General features: G+C 43.2%; 2 long non-coding RNA genes across 3 annotated transcripts; both read right to left on the bottom strand.

Moving 5' to 3' along the window:
• Positions 1 to 1,701: 1,701 nt before the first annotated feature.
• On the bottom strand, positions 1,702 to 3,119 carry LOC123131672 (uncharacterized). The gene is made up of 2 exons (XR_006464271.1): positions 2,448 to 3,119; positions 1,702 to 1,900 (listed from the first exon to the last, which is right to left on the bottom strand). It is a non-coding gene; the product is annotated as an uncharacterized lncRNA (long non-coding RNA).
• A 338-nt stretch (positions 3,120 to 3,457) lies between these two features.
• LOC123131671 (uncharacterized) lies at positions 3,458 to 5,702 on the bottom strand. Of its 2 annotated transcripts, XR_006464270.1 has the most exons (4): positions 5,182 to 5,693; positions 4,419 to 4,526; positions 3,578 to 3,686; positions 3,458 to 3,488 (listed from the first exon to the last, which is right to left on the bottom strand). It is a non-coding gene; the product is annotated as an uncharacterized lncRNA (long non-coding RNA). The 2 variants fall into 2 exon arrangements; XR_006464269.1 differs by having other exon boundaries at positions 3,578 to 4,526; positions 5,182 to 5,702.
• Between the last annotated feature and the right edge of the window lie 4,720 nt (positions 5,703 to 10,422).

Below are 10,422 nucleotides of genomic sequence, written 5' to 3'. Positions count from 1 at the left end.
TCTCCATCTCACATCTGCTCCATGGTTCTGGTTAGGCCGCCCCGGAAACCTTTCTTTCGTCCTTGTAACTATGGTGACGGTTTAATAAAGGCTTCATGAATTGTCTAAAAAAAACATCTGCTCCATGGCCGCCGCCCTCCTCAAACTTCCTGGCCGGTGCCGCCGCCCTAAATCGTTCCGGCGCCGCTCGCCCTCCACTCTCCCGACCTCCACTACTGGTCGTCTCTCACCTCCACCACCGCCGCCCGGGTCAACCTGCATCCGCCACCGATGCCCACCTTTAATGTCTGTGACTTCCACCGTCGCTTGCCTGCAGCTCCGATCCTTGCTCCATCCCACCTTCGTCGGACCACTCCGCCCAACACGGCTTCCCTGGACGCGATGATTGTACCCCGTGCTCCCTGCTCCAGATCTGGGTAAGTCTGTTGTTGCACATCCAGTAAACTGCCTGCTCCTCCTCGTCTGACGTGACAGCAGCGGCCTCCTCCCCTCCGTTTTGTCCAAGCCAGTTGATCCATTTTTCTGTGGTAAGTCCAACCATGGTCATCCAAATAACGAAGTCGGGATCTTTAGTTGTTCATACAACTAGATGACCCGTTGCGCCAAATGGCGCAAAGACCCGTTTGAAAACCATGTTCGTGTTGATTTTTTTTACATTATTTGATAACTTTATGTTTGAGCAAGAGTAAAGATCATGTGAAACCATAAGTGTTGCTAAAATTAGGATTTAGCCAAGTAAAAAAAAGGTTTCACCAATGATACCAATTTTACCTATTTTAAAGGCAAGTCCTGAGGTAGATAGCACAAAAATTTGACAAAGGAAGAATACATTCAACATAAGATACTATTTCTAAAATCGAAGGACATAGTATACATGAACAACATCAGATTAAAGATAAGTATGGATCTTAATCTTATAGAACCAAATTAAATAGAACAAAATAAAAAATGGGGACCGTATATCCACACTGAGAACCAAAAAAGGACAAAATATATGACCAAATAGAAGTGTACACCACAGTACTATTCTCACCAGCATCGTTCAATTTTAAAAAGTAAAAAAAACATCAAACATGGGAAGCTTACCGCCCATCCAAAAAATCATCATACTCATGGCTATCATACATCATATAACATTTTTACTGAGAAGCCACTATTGAGAAGCCATGTGACAATTAACTACTGCATTGTATTTCCATCACACAATGGACATACATAACTATCCCATATAAACCCAATCACTACTTTCTCCAGTGGCTATTGCCGACAAAATTGGAGCTTCTCATGTACACCGGACAAACAAATGAAACTGTAGTTTTAGAGGTATTTTGGATTGACTGAAGCAAACACTCGTCATAGCACAAAGATCTGTTCCAGCCTCTTGCTGCAGCCTAACACATCTGAAGTGCTTTGAAATTACATAAAAACTGAGTCAATAAAAAAAAGAGCTATAAAGGCAAAATATTCACAATCTTTTGTAACACCCAAAACACTTCGACTTTGCTCACTTCTATATGCAAGTAAATAGGAACACAATGAAGCAAACAAAAACATGAGAAAGAAAACAATGACGGGAAGTGCTTAGGTTTTGTTGCTTAACTACTACTGTATGTTGTGGTGTTATTCTAGGCTGAGCATGGTCGGTTGAAGTATAATCATTCCTGCTTCTAGAGAGAGTGACTCAGATGGGGATGCAGAGTATGGAGAAATAACAGTGCTCTGCTTTTTCATTTTTTGTATCTGCAGTTTATTTTGTACAGAGGTAAGGCAGGCGCACAAACTCCTTGCCGTCTTGTCCCGCAGCTGCAATGACGGCGAGGACCTCCACGTGGATTGAACCAATAATGCCAAACACCATCAACCTAGATTATAAGTCAGATGCTCAAACCTACCCAACCTCCTGCAAACAAATAAAAGTGAGTTAATGAGGACATTGTGGTTGATTTGATCTAGATGAAATAGATAAAGAAAAAATGGCACATGCCAAACCGAGTAATTATTCTGCTATGCATAATGTGGGATTTAATATAAATGGACCAAATTTATTTGAGCCTACAAATCAAAATCCTGATATATGTCACACAAATTACACAAATCAATACTTCTTAAAATACAAATCTCAACTTAAAACATATGGATTGCATCTAAATACAATAGTTATTCACAATAGGCAAAGTAATCCCAGAGTCACACAATGCCTCATGCATAAGGATATAAACAACCAATAAAATTCTATTGTTGTAAATAACTTCTAGTTATGCTCCCAGATTTTCGGCAACAATCTAAAGCACTGAGCAACTGCACTCTTCAGTTGCATTGTCACAGTCTCACAGAGTTATTTATCGATGCAACATCTAAACCGGAAGAACATATGCTTAACAGACAAAACCGAGCAAGAACAGCAGCCTATAACAGAATGCAGGAGACAAGTAGACAACAACACTGACCTAACAGTGCAGTCCTCAGGGGATCTACAAACTCTGGGAACTCGATCTCATCGAGCGCCTTGAAGACGTCTTCAGCGTTGATCGACTGCCTCTTTCCGTCCTTGCACACATCATTGGCCCTGCAAAAAAGACCACCCTCGTGTAACCATCATCATCCCAAGAGTATCACATCACATGGAGAAGCCTAATATTATGCTGAAACTATCGACTCCTTGTGCATTGATTGGTTCTCTCTCTGGCGGCTCCCCCCTCGACCGCAGAGCAGAGCAATTAGCTGAAGAACTACCACAACGACGCATATCAGCCAAGAAACTTCCAAACAATTCACATAAGTATCAAATTCGTCACCCAAATCAGCCAAAAAAATGTCACCCTAATTAACCAAATACATCAAATCAATCAGGATTACTCCCAAGAATCAGAGCAAAAACGAATGGATATGGAGGTCACAACCTCTACATAAATGTTACTAAAGTATCCTTCATTCATATTCTGGTCCATGCACAACCATTCAGGTCTAGAAGTCACAAACTCCCCAAATAAAATGTTACAGGAAACAGAAATCCCAAGTGTGTTTCGATACTTCAGTCCAGCACACAATTTTTTTTCTGAAACAGAAAAGTAAGGAATGAGTATCAGAAACCAACATATGTGGGCTAAAAAGGGGAACAAGCATACATTTGTTCCGACCAGAGGCATGATGTAGACTATTCGATCTCAGTGCACAGCCTGGAACAAATCAGAAAATCACAATATAGACACAAAAGGGATTCAAGAAGAAGGTAGAAATAAGTAACAAGATAGAGGGATCCTATCCAAATAGTGAACTGCATTTTTATAGTTTAGACCAACAGGAAATGGGGAATATTGCCTTGACTAAGGATTTGATACATTGTTGTCAGGTAGCAGGGGTTGTGGATTGATACTTTTTGCATGGATGTCAAAAGAAAATTTAGTTCATGCACCTGTAAATATCGCCATGGCGGCTATTCCTGTCAGCATTAGGAATCCAGTATGCTACAATCAATCACTGGTATAGGTCTGTAGACAACCACAACAACAAAATCATAAATGGTAGGACACTACACAAAAACAAACATAAGAGTGCACAATAGAGAATGCAGAAATACCATTAGAAGTTGTGGTTATCTATCCCTTCAGTCTTGAAGCTCGGCGGATAGCATGTTTGTTCATTTGATTGAGAAGTATCCATTATTTGGCATGTCTTCTAACCTTTAACTGAAAACAACCCAATAAAAGAGTGAGGCCATCCAGCACATGAAATATATTTCTGAAATCACAAAACGATGGCAGCTAATGTGCTAAAATCTGAAATACGTTGTGGCCATCTTAAGGTGGATATATGAGCAATCAATCTGCTCGTCGACCTCAAATTATCTTACTGAACTGATTAACCACTTCCAAAGCTTCTCCTCACAATAGAACTAACTTGTAAATAAAAGATAAAGAAAACAGAGGAAGAGTACTATCATATTTCAAAATCCTCAGTGGATGAGCTGGTAACGCAACATGTTAAGAAGCAAAATCTTAAATAAGGACATTTTGTAACTCAAAACCAAATAGGGTTGTAACCAAAGGTTAATTCCATATCAGTATTTAGAAAAGTGAGTGATTTGGTACATGGTAGATAGGATCAATGTGAACCAATAGTATTACTTGGATGCAAAAGGTGACACTTCAAATTCATGCTAAGATGAGAAACACCAGATGCGGCAAATAATAAATCAGGAAATCCTTATACTGAGCCTTGGATTCATCATAGAGAGTAAATTTGTGTCAGGACAGTAGAGAAATCTCACGAGCTGAGATAAAAAATAAAAATGGTAACCGTCAATGTTGAAGACTGCTCTGCCAGAAAATACATATCAGCATAATGTGAAGGTTTCAAAATATTCATGAAGGAAAGATTTGTAAACACGCATATCATATTTAATCGAAGTTCAGACTGACTCGGTCGGTGTATCCTTTGATTCTTCTATTCCAAAAGAAAAACGGTCTCGCATCTTCTTTGCTTCCTTGCACATGAAACCTCAATTGTTGCATGTATCTGTAGACCATCTACATAAGAAGGAAGAAACATGTTAGAGTATACTACAGAGGAGTTTTACAGCAGGCAAAATATGACTAAAGATTTCTGAGTACAGTACAAAATTTCCACTAAAACTGCAGGGGAGTTACCTGCCCAACTATAGAAAAAATTCAAGTTTTTTTTCTTCCTACCTAACAATGGGAGTGTTAAAGTGAAAAGAAAGCAAAGTGTTCAAGTGTTCTAAGTTCTGAATCCTAACAATCATTCCTCAAATAAGAAAAAAATCTTAACAGGCTAATTTCTAAAATGTAAGTTCAAGTTCAGATCAGTGTTTCACAATGCATTCACGGACATGGCTTCCTTGGGCAGAGCGGCACCATGCAAACCCTATATAATTTTCATCATCTTCAAGTTCGGACCACTGTTTCAACATACATCCACAAACTGTAGGTTTCTCTGAGGCTTAGTAGGAAGAAAAGAGATGGGAATTTGTGTACAAGTGTGTGTGCCTTACCCAATTAGATTGAACCTAAATCATAGCATAGGGGAATCGATCCTGTTCTTGGAACGAATCACCATAAATCAGTGGAATCCATCAAACCCTAGCCTAATTTACTGAACCAAATCTGAACCAAACTAATCTGGGCTTGAGCAAAGGAAGAGGTAGAGGAAGTAGGTTAATACCTTGAGCTCGAAACGATGTCGTCGGCGGGATGCTCAACCTTCTCCTCTCGTTCGCGCCCTGCGCCTCCACTGCCCTGGTTCGCGCCCTTCACACGGACGGGGGACGTAGACCTCCTCTCCCTTGAGGCTAATGCGAGGATCTTGTCGAGCGTGGCCGCCGCCGGCCGGCCTCCCTTCTCGGCTTCTTCCCGCGGTCTGGGCACGGCAGAGGAGTGGCAGATGGCGACGAGGACGATGAGGGAGATCTTTCTCCCTCCTCTCCTTCCTTGTCTCTCTCCCTCTCTCATCTTTTCTCTTCAGCAGATCGGATCGAGCGCCGCCGTTCTTTGCCGCCGCTGGAGAGGGCAGTGAAGAGGAGGAAGAGGCGGCACGGTGGATAGCAGGGCAGAAGGGGAGGAGGCGGCGGCGCCGTGGAGAGGGAGGGGAGCGGGGCGGCTAGGGTTGGAGGGGAGGGGATTGGGGCGGACGAGGGAGGGAGGAGCGAGGGGCGCGATGCCGTTTTCTACCTCGCACGGTGTGCTCGCGTGGTGCGCTGCAACCCACGCGTGGCGCGGTTCGGTGGACTTTTTTTCCTTCGCGTGGTACCGTGCGCTCGAGGCTTTTGTTGTGACTAGGAGTCTAGGAGGCTTTATATGTTAGATTTATGTAGAATCTAGATCTGAGGGCATCCGAATCTTGATTTCCTTCTTTTGCTGGCTCATTGGTGAAAAGAGTGGGCTTGTGAGTGGGAAAATAAGGGTCCCTTTGCATCTGTTTTCAGTATGTTAATTTGTTCAATTTTTAATTTGCTAGAAAGAGTTTTGTTCTCTCACATATCTCAAAATTTTAGGACCTACAATTGGTTGTGTTATTAGCACTGATGTTAGCTAATATAATTGAGAAACTGAAAAGCTTCTTGTATCATTGCTAGATATGTACTTTTAGAATATGTACCGCATATAAAGATGAGGCCTATAGCTGCTTTCTCAGTGGTATTTATGTATTTATGTACATTTGAAAAACTTTATGAGCAAATTGTAGTATAATGTCTTGAAATCAGATGTCAAATATTTACTCTTTTTTCATGCTTGATTTCTTGTAGCTTGAATCTGCCATATCAAGGATCCTTTGTTGAAGCTGCAGCCACACTGGTACAACTTCTATATATCGCCTCCCTTTACAAATAATTTTGGCAGTAAACGTTCAATTTTAGAAGCAAGTTAGTCATATTTTAGTTAGCAATGTAAGTAATTATTTGCATAGTTGTGCCACTCTCTTTTAGGTTTTGTTTCTCATCTTTAGAAGTCTTTGTAGTGGAAGGAAGGGCAAGGCAAAACCTGTCTCAGGTACCTCTCACACTTTATGTGGCAATTATCTCTCAAATTGTTACCTTATTATTTGTTGTTGTCCTTATTTATTTGGCAAATTACTTATTTATGATGAGGTAGTGTAAATTGTTTTGAAACTATACACCATCTATCCCTGATGCTAACTCAGTCTCTCCTCATATGCACAGCGCCACTAATCCATTCCTCTAATCTTCTCCTGAACACATATTTGGTCGCAGGTACCTTGTTGTTTGGAACATGTCATCCCTTGAGCTCGGCACCTGTTCGCATATGCCCTGTTTGAAGAGTGAGTCAGTGCGTGTCCGTGCTCTGTTTTACGCGCGTGTGTGTGTTTTGGTTCAGGTGCAAGCCCATGGATGCTGAAGACTATGAGGAGTACATACCTCTTCTTTATGAAGTTCTCGCGGGTCAGCAACATGAGGTGATTAATGCACATGCATATCTATCTGATTTGTGTGTTACTTCCATCATGTATCTAAACTGGCAGTCATATTCCTCAGTTACTCAAGGGTGTATGGCATGCTGGATCTTCTTTGAGGGCATGATTTAGTTCAGGTCTTCTTGTCCAGTCTTTGGCTCTTGTGCATTGAATCTGGAGCCATTGTTTGCCCAACGTCTACCTAACCCCATTAATTTATTTTACTTCCTTGAATTACAATTTTCACCCATCATGTTAGTTTAGATGAAGCTGAATTTACTATATATCTAAAATTAGGGGATTATGCAATCTCTTAAGTTCTTGCCTTCTTGGTCATCTTTTTAGATAAACTGTTATTCCGCTGGCTACAAGTATACTCTGCTTTTCCAGAAATCTTTAGTCTTGTTCTGAACAAAATCATCTATTCTTGATTGGAATCTTGAGATTGCACATTTTTCATCAGGGCAAAAAGGGCAGGACCTCGTTAAGAATGTCGTCCTAGTGGGCACAAGGTCGAACATGAAGCTACCAGTGAGTATTGTTTAATCCTATCCATTATTTTATAAAGCACCAAGATGTAGTATAACATCTAATGATTGCATTGCTGCCATATGCCATATCTAAGATTTACAAAGAAAAACTAAATGAACATCCTTTTTTAGTCCTTGATTAGCTAAATTATCATCAAGTGGACCAGATTATCTTTTGGAGCCACTTTAAAATATAAAATATATGTTTCATGGGGCTGTAGGATATATTGTATAGATATGCTAAAAGATGAAACTTGAAAGAGTTAAGCGGATAACAACTCATATGGTGAAAGATGTTGGTCATCATCTCCTTCTCTTTCCAATATTATTCCCGTTACTTGTGTACATGACTTTGCAGGGAACACCGAGTTATCCTCTGTTAGCTTGGAGGATGGTGCTATGGGCGACCACGTCGGCAATGGCAACAGCGAAGGCAACAATGATGTTGAGAACATGGTGGTAGCCTAAGGTGACTTAGAAACTTATGAAGGTGTAGATGATGCTCCAGATCATGAACCAGTGGACTTAGAAACATGAGTCTTATTCTTTTGGGTGGCGGTGGCATGTATGCGTACAACTGACATGTTACTGCTGTTGAGCAAATAAAACAACAGCAAATAAAATTTTCAGATGTCATCTACCAGACGGCATCAAGATTTTTCTGAGGGTAGCCGACAGGAATAACCGTCAGGAAAATAATTCCTGTCGGCTGGCCGTCAGGCATTAAAAGATTTCCCTGTCGTTTTATTCCTGGATTCCTGTCGGCTGGCCGTCAGGCATTAAAAGATTTCCCTGTCGTTTTATTCCTGGCGAAATTTTCCTGTCGGGTAACCGTCAGGAAATATTTTCCTGACGGGATTTGGCTTTTTGCTGTGGGTTCTTAGCCGTGGGGAAAAGTCTGTTTTCTAGTAGTGGGTAGAGGTGCAAAAAAAGCAAGCACTCCAACAACTGATAAATGGGCCAAATTAGGTACATTTGAGATTTCGCGGTTTGGATAAATGGGCCATATTAGTTAGATCTCATGTCGAAGTGGTTAACAGGCATGTAATGAGACAACCAAGCTAATGGCCGAAACAAGCATGCCTAAGGAGAAATCTTAATTCTATATGAATTTTGATTTTGCTAACCACACGTCCCATGCGGTGACTACGATGTCCGTAGGCCGGTATATAAGCAGCCCATGTTCCCTTTCCTCAGGCGATGTGGTACTAAAAGCATGCACGGAAGCAGACGATGTGGTATTTGAGAAATAGCAACCGGCCCATGACAACCTAACCAACTAACCATCATGGCATATTCATGTCCGACTGATCGATCTAACAAGCAAAATCTAGCTTATAAGACGGCCCATGTTGTGTTTTGGTCTAATGAAGATTGACTGTGGGATGAGCAAAACACGAATTAGTTAAGCGTGTCACTAGTGTTTTTGTAAGATTGTGGTTGGGCTGACACGAGATGCTGGTGTAATGTGCGTACGGAGAAATGCGCTTGTCTAACCTGTTTTAGCAGGCTCGATAATGCATATATAATAAATATACTAGCTACACGCCCAGGCGTTACAGACCCCCTACTTTGTAAGTGACGATCTGTCGGGATCATACTAGTAAATTCCTTCGATCATCGGCTATGGTGTTTGATTGCATTACAGAACCCTCCTACCAGTGGCGAAGCTAGCACCGAGTTACGCCTGGGCTGAGCTAGCTTGAACAACAAATTTAAATAAGAGAAAAATATACTTTTCATCCTTCAATTTTTGACGAAGTCTAGATTTAGTCCTTCAACTTCAAAACCAGACAACTTGCAACCCTAACTCTTAAAACCATACAAGTTTAGTCCCTGAGGTTGTTTCTGTGCTGGCTCAACCCGGTTTTGACCATTCTCAAGTCAAACACAACGTCCATCTCATCATCATCTTCTTACTTGTGCCAGGCATTTTATCGAACATTTCGTAGGCAGCCGATGCTCGTTATCTCGTACATCCCGACGGTCATGCTGCTCTACCCCCGCATGTCCAGCAGCACCGTCCGGAGATCCCTTTGCTAGTGGCCAGGAGCATCCCGCGGGGACGGTGGGAACAGTTGGAAAGCTGGCTTGCACGGCATGGATACAGCGGTGAACGGCCCGGCCGCATACAGTAGCGTGAACCATGCCGTCGTGCGGGCGCACCCAAACCGGCCATAGAAGCTTCCCGAGCAACGTGCTAGAGCTCGACGCCCGGGTGCCTCGACTCCGTGGCCTGGCCCTTGGCCCAGCGCGCGCACCAACGCGGTCCGGGATGCGAGCGCCGCGAGCTCGAGGGCAAGTACCACCGGCAGCGACGAACGCGTGGCTGCACGCCATGACTGCACGTCAGAAGTGGCGGGAGCGCGTTGTCCAGGCCCTCGGCGAGCATTCCGCAGACAACGTCGAGGAGGTACACCACAGGTCTATTAGTACACGCACGCCGCCGAGCTCGATGCATCCGGAGTTTGAGACTTTGAGTATCTTGTCGTCGACCAGGCGGCGCTGGTTTCCGGAAGGGGAGCTCCAAAACGGCACGAACGTCAGCTTGATCACTTGCGTTGCCGGCGAGCTCCTGTCTCGTGCTGGTGCGGCCCGCGGCAGTGCCCGCAGAGGTTGGCAGGCAGTCGGGGGTTGTGCCATGGCGAGGTGCAAGGGGTCAGCAGGGCTGTTGCGGCGGCTTGGAGCAACCAGTAGGCAGCCCCCGATGCGGCCATGGTGACGTGTGGTGGCTAGCAGGACCAACGGTAGGCGCGCATCGTATGTTTGATGAAATGCTCAAACAGACATAGGAAGAAGGAAGAAGAGATAGGGCCAGGTGGGAGGGAGAAATACTACCACACGGACGAAAACCAGTCAAAACCGGCAGCAATACTGGGTCAGCCAAGACGAGGGACTAAATTTGTCCGGTATTAAAATTTAGAGGTGCAACAGGTCTTGTCAACCTCATAAAAATGGATGTAAC

This window comes from Triticum aestivum, chromosome 6A, assembly GCF_018294505.1.
Source record: "Triticum aestivum cultivar Chinese Spring chromosome 6A, IWGSC CS RefSeq v2.1, whole genome shotgun sequence".
NCBI lineage: Eukaryota > Viridiplantae > Streptophyta > Magnoliopsida > Poales > Poaceae > Triticum > Triticum aestivum.
Note: the sequence above shows the minus strand (reverse complement) of the source record. Positions and strands in the feature narration are given on the sequence as shown.